Genomic DNA, 12,953 nt, shown 5'->3' with positions numbered 1-12,953 from the left:
TCATGGCATAAGAAATGGACTATTCCAGAGACTAATCTCCAGGAGGGAAATATATGCAAGTTAGACCGTTATGCATGGGCAAATTTTATTTATTTCCAGCACTAATATTTGCCAACACAGATTTGCTGATCTTATAAATCAAAGTTTGTCACAACATTTGAAGATCTTGAATTGTGTATAACCTCTTCACACCCCAAGTCAGTTTTCACCTTCATGACCAGGCCAAAGTTTAAAATTATGACTAGTGGTAAAGGTAATAACTCTGTAACGCTTCAACAGATCCCAGTGATTGTGAAATTGCTTTATCATGACATTTTGTACTTCATGACAGTGGTAAAATTAGTTTGATATGATTTGCGTTTATTTATGAAAATATCGGAAATTTGGCTAAAATTTTGAAAATGTTGCAATTTTCAAACTTTCAATTGTTATGCCCTTAGACCAGAGAGTTATGTCACACAAAATAGTAAATAAATAACATTTAATACTTGTCTAATTTACATCTGCATCATTTTCGAAACATAACCTTTTTGTTAGGAAGTTAGAAGGGTTAAGAGTTGATCAACAATTTCTCATTTTTCCAACCAAATTTTTTTAAGGACCACATAACATTTGAAGAGACTTTGGGGGGGCCTATATGACAGAAAATACAGTATTTTTCGGACTATAAGACACAATTTTTTTCCTCCAAAATTTTGGAGGAAAGTGGGGGGGTGCGTCTTATAGTCCGAATACTATATTATTGTATGGCTGCATGGTGGTGGGTGTGGGAGAGCGGCAGCGGGGGATCAGCGGCGCACAGGAGGCAGCAGGCGCCTGCTGCTGCCTAGCTATACTCGCTACTAAAGAAAATGAATATGACCCATGGGCCTGGAGAGCAATGAATATTCATTTCTCTTAATAGCCAGCACACTGGAGCCACAGTACGGCTACTGCAGCGCTCTGTGGTCTGTGTGCCCGCTATTAAAGCTCATGAATATTAGCTACAACCCACTACCATGGGTTGTAGTGAATATCCATGGTCTTTAATAGCAGGCACACTGACCACAGAGTGGCAGCAGGAGCCACGCTGCGGTACAGTGTGCCGGTTATTGAACAGACTGAATGGTCACTGCTCCCCACGCACAGAGTCCCGGCGTGGGGAGCAGTGACTATTCCAGCACAGCGTCTCACACTGTGTGAGGGCGCATGGCAGGGACGCCATGCGCGCCCTGCCATGCGCAGCTCACACAGTGAGAGTGTCAGCAGCAGAGCGGGACAGTGCTGGAGGAGAGAAGAGGTGAGTATGAGTGTTTATTTTTTTTTTGTAGGCAGCGTGATGGGGGCTCAGAGGGTGCCATACATACCAGGATGGGGGCTCAGAGGGGTGCCATGGATACCAGGATGGGAGCTCAGAAGGGGCCATACATACCAGGATGGGGGCTCAGAAGGTGCCATACATACCAGGATGGGGGCTCAGAAGGTGCCATACATAACAGGATGGGGGCTCAGAAGGTGCCATACATACCAGGATGGGGGCTCAGAAGGTGCCAGACATACTAGGTTGGGGGCTCAGAAGGTGCCATACATACCAAGATGGGGGCTCAGAGGGTGCCATGCATACCAGGATGGGGGCTCAGAGGGTGCCTAGCATACCAGGATGGGGGCTCAGAGGGTGCCATGCATACCAGGATGGGGGCTCAGAGGGTGCCATGCATACCAGGATGGGGGCTCAGAGGGTGCCATGCATACCAGGATGGGGGCTCAAGGGGTGCCATGCATACCAGGATGGGGGCTCAGAGGGTGCCATGCATACCAGAATGGGGGCTGAGAGGATGCCATGCATACCAGGATGGGGGCTCAGAAAGTGCCATGCATAGCAGGATGGGGGCTCAGAGGGTGTCATGCATACCAGGATGGGGGCTCAGAGGGTGCCATGCATACCAGAATGGGGGCTGAGAGGATGCCATGCATACCAGGATGGGGGCTCAGAAAGTGCCATGCATACCAGGATGGGGGCTCAGAGGGTGCCATGCATACCAGGATGGGGGCTCAGAGGGTGCCATGCATACCAGGATGGGGGATAAAGGGGTGCCATGCATACCAAGATGGGGGATAAAGGGGTGCCATGCATACCAGGATGGGGGATAAAGGGGTGCCATGCATACCAGGATGGAGGATATTAACAGAATTGGGGGACAGTACCCCAATACCAGTATCAGCACCAGACCCCCTCCTCCATAAAAGGGCATCATGACCACATTTTTTGCTTACATTTTTGTTCCCTATTTTCCTCCTTTAAAACCTAGGTGCGTCTTATGGTCAGGTGCGTCTTATAGTCCAAAAAATACGGTACCCAAAAGTGACATCATTCTAAAAACTGAACCCCTCAAAGTGCTCAAAACCACATTCAAGATGTTCATTAACCTTTCAGGTGCTTCACTGCAAATAAAGCAATGTGGAAGGAAAAAAATGAACATTTTACTTTTTTTTACAAAAATGTAACTTTAGCCCCAAATATTCTATTTTCATAAAGGTAACAGGAGAAAATGTAGCCCAAAATGTGTTGTGCAACTTCTGCTGAGTACGCTGATACCCAAAATGAGGGGGGAAACTACTGTTTGGGCAAATGGCAGGGCTTGGAAGAGAAGGAGCACTGTTTGACTTTTTGAATGCAAAATTGACTGGAATCAAGACACCATTTTGCATTTGGAAAGCCCCTGATGTGCCTAAACAGTGTAAACTCCCTGGAAGTGACCCCATTTTGGAAAATAGACCCCTCAAGAAATGTATCTAGACGTGTGGTGAGCACCTTGAACCCAGAAGTGCTTCACAGAATTTTACAACGTGGAACTGTGAAAATGAAAAAATATTATTTTTCCCACAAAATGTTGTTTTAGCCCAATTTTTTTATTTTCACAATTATAACAGAAGAAAATGGACCCCAAGGTTTTTAGTGCAATTGATCCTGAGTACACTGATACACCATATGTGGTCGAAAACTACTTTTGAGGCACAGTGCAAAGCTCAGAAGGGAAAAAAGCGCCATATTGGAGTTCAGATTTTGCGGGAATAGTATGAGGGTAGCATGTCACACTGGCAGAGCCCCTGAGGTACCAGAACAGCAGACACTCCCCTTAAGTGACCTCATTTTACAAACTAAACCCACCAATGAATTAATCTAGAGGTGCATTGAGCAAGTGGATTCCACATGTGCCTCACAGAATTTTATAACATTGGGCGGTCAAGAAAGAATAATTACATTTTTACCATTAAAATGTTGTTTTAGCCCCAAGTTTTTAATTTTTATAAAGGCTAATAGGAAAAAATGGACCTGCATGATAAGGTACAGCGTGCTGCTCGGTGTAAAGACACTGTGTGACAAGAATATGTGCTGTGAAAAGACTTTCATGTATGTTTTCCTGGAAGCATTGTGTGAAGAGAAGGAGCATGATGAAAACCTTAATATCTACCTCTGCCTGAAACAGTATTATATAGCAGCGTGCTTGCTTGAAAAAATTACATCATCTAACTATGAAAGATGTTTGTTAAGGTAGCCCTGATTTAAATTCCTTCAAAATTGTAAAGAACTCATGTTTACTTTGCCCTGCCTCCCTATATTGAGGGGTGGACATACAGCAAATAGTTTGCCGACTCCATATACAGAGTCTGTAAGTGCTAGAAGAGCAAAATACCCCCCTCAAGTGACCCAATTTTGGAAATTATGCCCCTTTGGGAATTTATCTATAGGTGTGTTGATGGTTTGACTCCATGGATGTTGCTAAGTGAAAATTGCAAATCTGCTATTATAGTGCCCATACATTGTAGTGCCCAGTACATTGCAGTGCCCGTACATTGTAGTGACCAGTACATTATGCCCAGCTCATGCTTCTGAAGACATGCACCCGTAAATTAGGTGAGCTCTCATCACTACCGAGATGCCAAACATGTGGACGCTAAATGTGGTTTAGGCATACTGGGGCTCTAAAGAGGGGGACATTTGGATTTGAGAGCACAGAATTTGCTGAATTTCTTTTGGGGGGGGTGAGGAGCCACTTCACTTTTCCATTGACAGATGACAGACCTTAGTGGGGACTTTCTTTCTTTGTGGATATATTTGAAGCTTTTGTTAGGAACATTTTACATAAGATTTTTAATCACATTTATCCTGCGCTCTTTGCTGAGCCCTTGCATCGGGGTTTTCATTTGAATCTGTGAATGACGTCATTCAGATGAAACCCCCGAGGGATCCATTCACTATAATGAGGCAGCAGAGTTACTCTGGACTTTGTCTGGACTTTGTCTGGTCTCTGTTCAGTGTTGTCCTTCTTTCCAGAAGTCCAAAAAACTGTGGTCGACCACATTTTTAAGCACGCTTCAAAAGATGGACACCGCCGAATCATAGACCAGACAGAGTCCACAGTGCCTCCATCTGCCTCATTGTAGGGATTCTTCTGCCGGATGTTCTATCTGAATCACATATTTCAGAGATTTACACGGAGAACCTGGTGTAAGCACTCAGCGCAGAGTTCAGGATAAATGTGAGCCAAGTCTTAGGCTGTGTGCCCACTATGCATTTTCTAAGTGTTTCCCCAGCGGCAATTCCGCCGCACAAACGCTTAAAAACGCTTGGTAGAAAGTCTGCTATGTTCCCCAATAACAATCCACATGTGCTGTGCACATGCTGCGGAAATTTCCGCTGCGGATTATCATTGCGGAAAAATCCACAGCACTACCAATTATTTTGCATAATAGCAGTGTTTTTGCTGCCATTGACTTGCATTGAATCACTTAATATCCGCATGACTATATGTGCACATGCGGATATTAAGCGATTCAATGTGGGGATGGTACCCGGATCTGGAGAAGAGGAGACTCTCCTCCAGACCCGGGTACCATAGTACCTGTAAAAAAAAAGAATTTAAAATAAAAAAATACATTATACTCACCTTCTGATGGCCCCCGGTCTCCATAGCGATGCATCCTGGCTTCTCGGCGGCTCGCAATGGTCTAAAAGGACCTTCCATGACGTCATTTAGTCATGTGACAGGTCACGCGACCGCTGACGTCGGCGGTTGCATGACCTGTCACATGACTAAATGACATCATGCAAGGTCCTTTTAGACCACCGCGAGCCGCCCAACACTCCGGAGGAGACCGGGGGCCATCGGAAGGTGAGTATATAATGTTTATTTTTTATTTTTTACCATTCTTTTACTATAACTTGGTCACACTATATAAATCCATGCCGGTTGCATGGATTTATATAGTGTGACCAAGTTGTCAAGCACTTTCAAAGTGATGCTAAAATCGCCTGGAAAGCGCTTGACAACCCGCATGCAAAATCGCATGTGAAAAACGCTTCACTTACGCTTGTTCCTGGCAGGAAAAACGCATGTAAAATCTGCATGCGTTTTTTCTGCCAGGGAGATGCAGAAACGCTCAGGAAAAATCCGGCGCAATTCTGCATCATGGGCACATAGCCTAAGGCTATGTGCCCACGTTGCGGAAATGAAGCAGAAAATTTCTGCTTCATTTCTGCAAGTAAAAACGCATGCGGAATTCCGCACGCGTTTATCGCGCGTTTATCGCACGATTTCCACATGCGGAATTGCCTTGCGTTTTTAAATGCATTGCAAAAGGCAATTCCGCTTGCGGAAACGCAAAATTAATGAACATGCTGCGGATTTTTGAGCGCAGCATAAAATCCGCAGCGTGGGCATAGAACTTGCGGAATCCCCTTGGGGACCATGGGGTGCGGATTACAAAGCGTTTTACAAGCGTTTCCGCTGTGGAAATTCCACTTCAAAAACGCTTGTAATCCGCAACGTGGGCACGCAGCCTTAATGCGATCTTTGGGAGGCAGGATAAACAAATCAACAGCAGGTGAAGAATTGGTTTTATTTATTCTTTACACCATTTCTCGTTTGGTTTAAGTCGGTGCGATTACAGCTATACCACATTTATAAAAGATGCTTGTTTTTCCAAAAAAGTTTTTGGATCACCATATTTGAGAGCTATAATTTTTCCATATTTCTGCCAACAGAGTCATGCGAGGGCTTGTTTTTAGTGGGACGAGTTCATGATTTTTTTGGTACCATTTTCAGTCACATCACATTTTTTGATCACTTTCTATTCCAATTTTAGGGAGGCAGAATGAACAAACACCTGCAATTCAGGAACTGTTTTTTTATGCCGTTCCATGTGTGGTAAAATTGATAAAAACTATTTTATAGAAAAAATATATTTTTGCATCTCTATATTCTGAGAGCTATAACTTTTTTATTTTTCCGATGATGGAGCTGTTTGGTGGCTTGTTTTTTGCAGAACAAGATGATGTTTTCAGCTATATAATTTTTATTTACATTTATCTTTTTGATCGCGTTTTATTTTACCTTTTGTCCGGCAGTATGATGAAAAATCATAGTTTATGCCTCTTTTTTTTTTTTTTTTTTAACCGTTTTCACTGAAGGTGTTAACTAGTGTGACAATTTTATAGGTCAGCTCGTAACAGACGTGACAATACCAAACATGTGTCCTTTTTTGTTTGTAATTTTTTTTACATAAAAATACGTAGTTATGGGTATAATTTTCTTTTTGCTTTGTGATTTTTAAAAATTTTTTTTTTTTACTTTTTTACTTAGTCCCTTTATGGGACTTTCACTTTTAGCAGTCTGATCACTGGTATAAAGCATTGCAATGCACGGACATTGCAATGCTTTATACCTGTCATTGTTGCACTGACAGAAGCCTGTTAGACTAACACAGTTTCCATAGCCTGGTGACCCGGATGTCGTCATGACATGGCAATGATCGGATTCTTGCGATGACGTCATGGGGGCACCGATCGGAGGGGAGAGGGAGCCCCCTTCATCTCCCTGCCTTCAACCAACTTTGATCTCAGCATTTAGGGGGTTTAACAGCCATGGCAGTGCGATCATCGATCTTGGCATTGAGTGCTGGGTGTCAGTCTTCATGTTAGCTGTAGAAGGAAAAAAGACATGCTCACCCTTTTGAGGAACAAACGGCATGGAAGCTCGCAATCGCCACCACTGCTTAGTGCCCAGTATAAGCAGGAGAAGAAGGAAAGATACAGCTTCCGATCCAGGTATATATGAAACAATTTCCTTTATTGCAAAAAGTTAAAAATATTTGACAAGCAAATGAACAATTGCACATATTTTAATATCTGCATAAAAGGCAAAATGGTATATTTTTAGTATTTTAAAGGGGTTGTCCAGTCTAAAATGAAGAGTGTGCACTGCAAGGATTCGCCAGTTTCTGAGCCGGGAATGGCGGTGATGTATGCGATATACATACTCCGAGACAGAAGCCGTCTAGTGGGACACACCCACTAGACGGCCGCACCCTCACTCCATACACTTGTATGGCGCAAGGCCGCTCCCACTAGACTAATTCTGCCCAGGAGAATGCATAGTACATACATCACCGGCGTTCCTGACTCTGGGGAATGCGGTGCGTGCGCTGAGGGGATTCAAAAGTCTGCGGTTAGTCATTGTATAGTGATTTGTGATGTGGCATTTACCTTAAATAATAAGCACATCACAACTATAGTGCTGCAAACTAAGATTCAGGGCATTTATCATAATTGATGGCACAGCTGAAGCAATAAGAGGAGTCAAATTAAGAAAAAATCTGCACAGTTTACAGCTGATATTACTGGTATAAAGGCCAATCTCATAGACGTAAGCTGCTTGAGGTTTCCTATAACCACTTTACAGAAGCATGTTTCTGAATAAGATACATTCTTACATAGTATTTTCTCTCTATGAAGTTCAGAATTAGCTTGACAAGACTGCAGATGACTCCAGAAACAAATAAATCTGTTTATTGCAGATTTTTTTTAAATGAAGGTCTACTGGATTGTCTATTACATTTTTCTTGCTTTAGTATGAATATGAAGAGCCTGCTTCTGGAACTTCTTTTCTTTTGATTGGATTCACACATCCAATAAACATGGACCGTGCTCAGATTGGAAAATGTGGTCGAACGGTCAGGTCTCCTGACCTGTGCTAACTGCTTCATTCAACTAACAAATAAAGTAGCACTCTTTATTACAGTCATGGCCAAAAGTGTTGGCAGCCTTGAAATTGTTCCAGAAAATGAAGTATTTCTCCCAGAAAATTATTGTAATTACAAATATTTTGTTATACACATGATCTTGATGTTCCTTTGTCAACTGTGCGCAACATAATCAAAAAGTTTAGAACCCATGGCACTGTACCTAATCTCCCTGGACGTGGATGGCAGAGAAAAATTAATGAAAGGTTGCAATGCAGGATAGCCCGGATGGTGGATAAGCAGCCCCAATCAAGTTCCAAAGAAAATCTAGCTGTTCTGCTGGCTCAAGGTGCATCAGTGTCAGCGCAAACTATCCGTCAATATTTGAATGAAATGAAATGCTATGGTGGGAGACCCAGGAGGACCCCACTGCTCACACAGAGACATACAAAAGCTAGACTGCCGTTTGCCAAAATTTACTTGTGTAAGCAAAAACCCTTCTGGGAAAGTGTCTTGTGGACAGATGAGACCAAGATAGAGCTTTTTTGATAAAGCAAAACATTCTACTGTTTACTGAAAATGGAATGAGGTCTACAAAGATGTTTTGGGGCTGTTTTGCTGCCTCTGGCAATGGGTGCTTTAACTGTGTGCAAGGCATCATGCAATCTGAAGATTACCAAAGGATTTTAGGTGGCAATGTAGTGCCCAGTGTCAGAAAGCTGGGTTTGCATCCTAGGTCATGGGTCTTCCAGCAGGACAATGACCCCAAACATACTTCAAGAAGCACACAGAAATGGATGGAAGCAAAGCGCTGGAGAGTTAGTGGCCAGCAATGAGTCCGGATCTAAATCCTATTGAATACCTGTGGAAAGAATTAAAATTGCTGTTGCGAGAAGGCACCCTTCAAATATGAGAGAGTAGGTTATGAGAGATTGTAGTTATTTATTCCAAAGGGTGTGCAACCAAATATTAAAATATGTCTAATTTGCTTTTTTTTTCTGTTTTTTTTGAGTTGTTCCGATACACACAAAGGAAATAAACATGTGTATAACAAAACATATGTAATTGCAATAATTTTCTGGGAGAAATACTTCATTTTCTGGAACAATTTCAAAGGTGTCAACACTTTCGGCCATGACTGTATGTACTTATATGATCCAAGCATAGTACGTGTTTCATGGACTTGTGAAACTGCCCTTAGGCTAAGTGCCCACGATGCAGAAATGCAGCATATTTTTTCCGCTTCTCCCTGACAGGAAAAATCATGTGGATTTTACATGCGTCTTTTCTGCCAGGTGGAAGTGTTTGTGAAGTGTTTTAAACATGCGATTTCGCATGCGGGTTGTCAAGCGCTTTTCCAAGCGATTTTAGCATCACTTGGAAAAGTGCTTGACTACTTGGTCACACTATATAAATCCATGCAACCGGCATAGATTTATGTTGTGTGACCAAGTTACAATGCTGCAAATGCAGCATCAATAGTAAAAAAAAGAATAAAAATGTTGAAAAATAAAAAAAAACATTATACTTACCTTCCGATGGCCCCCTGGTCTCCTTCTCCGGTGCGTCCAGTGTCTTCGGTGGCTCGCGGTGCTCTAAAAAGGACCTTTCATGACGTCATTTAGTCATGTGACAGGTCACGCAACCGCGTGACCTGTCACATGATTAAATGACGTCATGGAAGGTCCTTTTACACCACTGCGAGCAGACGAAGAGCCAGCAGCGCCGCCGGGAGCAGACAGGGGGCCATCAGAAGGTAAGTATATGTTTTTTTATTTTAATTGTTTTTTAACTACAGGTAGTATGGTACCCAGGTCTGGAGGAGAGTCTCCTCTTTTCCAGACCAGTGTACCATCCGCGCATTGAATCGCATAACATCCGCATGCATACTTGTATGCATGCGGATGTTATGCGTTTCAATGCAAGTCAATGGCGGCCACTTCGCCGCGATTCCGCAAAATTAATGGTAGTGCTGCGGATATTTCCGCAATGATAATCCGCAGCGGAAATTTCCGCAGCATGTGCACAGCACATGCGGATTGTCATTGGGAAACATGCGTTTTTAATGCGTTTTTACGGCGGAAATGCAGCTGCGGAAACGCATTAAATCCCCATCATGGGCACGCAGCCTTATTCAGCTAAAACTGTGGATGTTGAGAATTTATCTGACTATCTAAGATAATGGATTCTGATGGAGTAGCGCAGCATAAGAAAAGTCTTGGACTCAGACTAGGGGGCTCAGAATATTTGAGATGTTAGTCTTAGATCATTGACAGAATCGAGAGCATGGGTATGGTGTAGTAAGAGGTGAGACAGTGAATATAGGAACCATCACTTTGGAGAGCTTTGTGGGTAGGAGTAATACGTTTATGTTGTATTTTTTGGCCAATCAGTTCAATAACTGGCACACTGTGGAGGCTTTATTGTAGCAGTTAGATGTTACGCCTGTCACATGTGGAGAGCGATCTGCTGCCTGCAACATCCTTCAGCATGACCAGTTTGGCAGTGGGTCAGTAATGGTGTGGGGTGGCATTTCTTTGGAGGGCCACACAGCCCTCCATGTGCTCGCCAGAGGTAGCCTGACTGCCATTAGGTACCGAGATGAGCCCTTGTGAGACCATATGCTGGTGCGGTTGGCCCTGGGTTCCTCCTAATGCAGGACAATGCCAGACCTCATGGGGCTGGAGTGTGTCAGCAGTTCCTGCAAGATGAAGGCATTGAATCTATGGACTGGCCCGCCCGTTCCCCGGACCTGAATCCGATAGAGCACATCTGGGACATCATGTCTCGCTCCATCCACCAACATCATGTTGCACCACAGACTGTCCAGGAGTTGGAGGATGCTTTAGTCCAAGTTTGGGAGGAGATCCCACAGGAGACCATCCGCAACCTCATCAGGAGCATGCCCAGGTGTTGTAGGGAGGTCATGTGGAGGCCACACACAATACTGAGCCTCATTTTGACTTGTTTTAAGGACATTACATCAGTGTTGGATCAGCCTGTAGTGTGTTTTTCCACTTTTATTTTGTGGGTGACTTCAAATCCAGGCCTCCATTGGTTAATAAATTTGATTTCCATTGATGATTTTTGTGTGATTTTGTTGTTCGCACATTCAGCTTTGTACAGAACAAAGTATTCAATGAGAATATTTCATTCATTTAGATCTAGGATGTGTTATTTGAGTGTTCCCTTTATTTTTTTGAGCAGTGTATTTGACCCTTCATTTTGTCAGCCTTTCACCTCTCTCCCTATTCCGCTTGGAATATGGGTGTCTTCCTATTTTACTCTTTGGCTGCGTTTGTTACTATTTTAATCCTAGAACGCATACCTGGGGCCTCGCAGGCCCGCCCTGTTAATTGTTTTCTATTTTCTGCAAGATTACTTTCGTTAGAATTTTGAAACTCTAGGTATTCCTCAGGTATATAGTTGTTTGTCATTTTTGTTTGAGCTATTCCATGTTATTTGCACACGGGCCTAAAAGGCCCCAGGTATGTGAAAAAGTAGATTTTTATGGTCATGCGTTCTAGGGTTAACCAATTTAGTAAAAGTTATGTTTTGATTTTAACCTATTACTGTCTATATCTATTTAATGTGAGTTGTACCCTTATAATGGGCTGTTTCCAGTCTCCTGCTGTCATTTAACATTTTGACCCCAAAATTAATGTTTGGCAAGCAGCAAAAAAGGAAAATTCAACATTATCCATTGTTAGTGTTTATTATTTTTGCAGCATTGACTGTGTGATATAATGTGACATATTTAACTTTATTCTGTGAGTTAATATGATTATGGTAGTAACAAATTTATATACACTCCTGAACATTGAAATAGCATCACTAAGATGAAAAAGTCAGGGACTTCTGGAAATCACAGGTACAATAGACACATTAATGATTTCCAAAAAAATTAATTAAAAAATTGAATTTTTTTTTAAAACATTTTGATTTATTTAGTGTAGAAAATGAGAAATGCAGAAATATACACACTTACATGCCTTGGCATGGTATGAGATTATTAATGGTTGTCTGAGGAAAGTTGTGCCACGCAAATGCACTTGGCGACCCCAATCATCAAAATCCGCTGCTGGCAGCTCTTTTTGTAATTGTTGACCAAAGACATCCCAGATGTTCTTGATGTGAGACAAGTCCGGAGACACTGCAGTCCATGGTAGCATATTTAGGCCACGCAGACTGTTCACAGTAGCACGAGCAACATATGGCCTGGTGTTGTGTTGAACAATGGATCCTGGGCCACTTTGGAGAAATGGTCGCATGACTGGTTTCATGACTAATTCTAATGCTGAAAAAAAATTACAATGGTTACAATGAGTTTTATTTATTTTATATTTTCTTCTGATCCACATAGTGCATTTCTCACCTGCTATTATGAGTATCACATACTCACTCTCCATTACGATATCACAGGTCGGTTTTACCATTTTTCAAACTACCATCATCTGTCCATTACTCTACTGATACATTCAATATACTAATCAAGTAAAATAAGCTCCTTCACAAACCCTTCATTTTTTTTACCTTGACCAATTTTCCTCTTCATCTCGGTTTTCCTTTCTCTGTTTTTCCTTTTCTTATTTATTTTTCTTTTTTCTTTTTCTTTTCTGTGTCTTGATTCATTATTGGACTACATAGTTTTATTGACTAATCTATTTTTTATTGCAGTGCATGGCTCTCTTTTCCGATCACAGACTAGCACCCTGGTCCATTTGTTATTCTTACTTTGTATATTTAGCAATTTTTGACTGCAGACTATTTATCCAAATTGTATAAATAATAACATTCTTGCACCTTTTTGTACAATTGTCTTACACAGAATTTATCTCATGAAGGTCCCTGCGGGACCGAAATGTCATTAACTATTTGTTTTTTTGGACTGACTATTATAAATAAACTCACATCTTTTGTCACGCATCCTATTGAGTGCCGAGTTTTACTGC

Source organism: Phyllobates terribilis, unplaced genomic scaffold, assembly GCF_046119375.1.
Source record: "Phyllobates terribilis strain yellow unplaced genomic scaffold, ASM4611937v1 Scaffold_11__3_contigs__length_659146591, whole genome shotgun sequence".
NCBI classification, from domain to species: Eukaryota; Metazoa; Chordata; class Amphibia; order Anura; family Dendrobatidae; genus Phyllobates; species Phyllobates terribilis.
Note: the sequence above shows the minus strand (reverse complement) of the source record.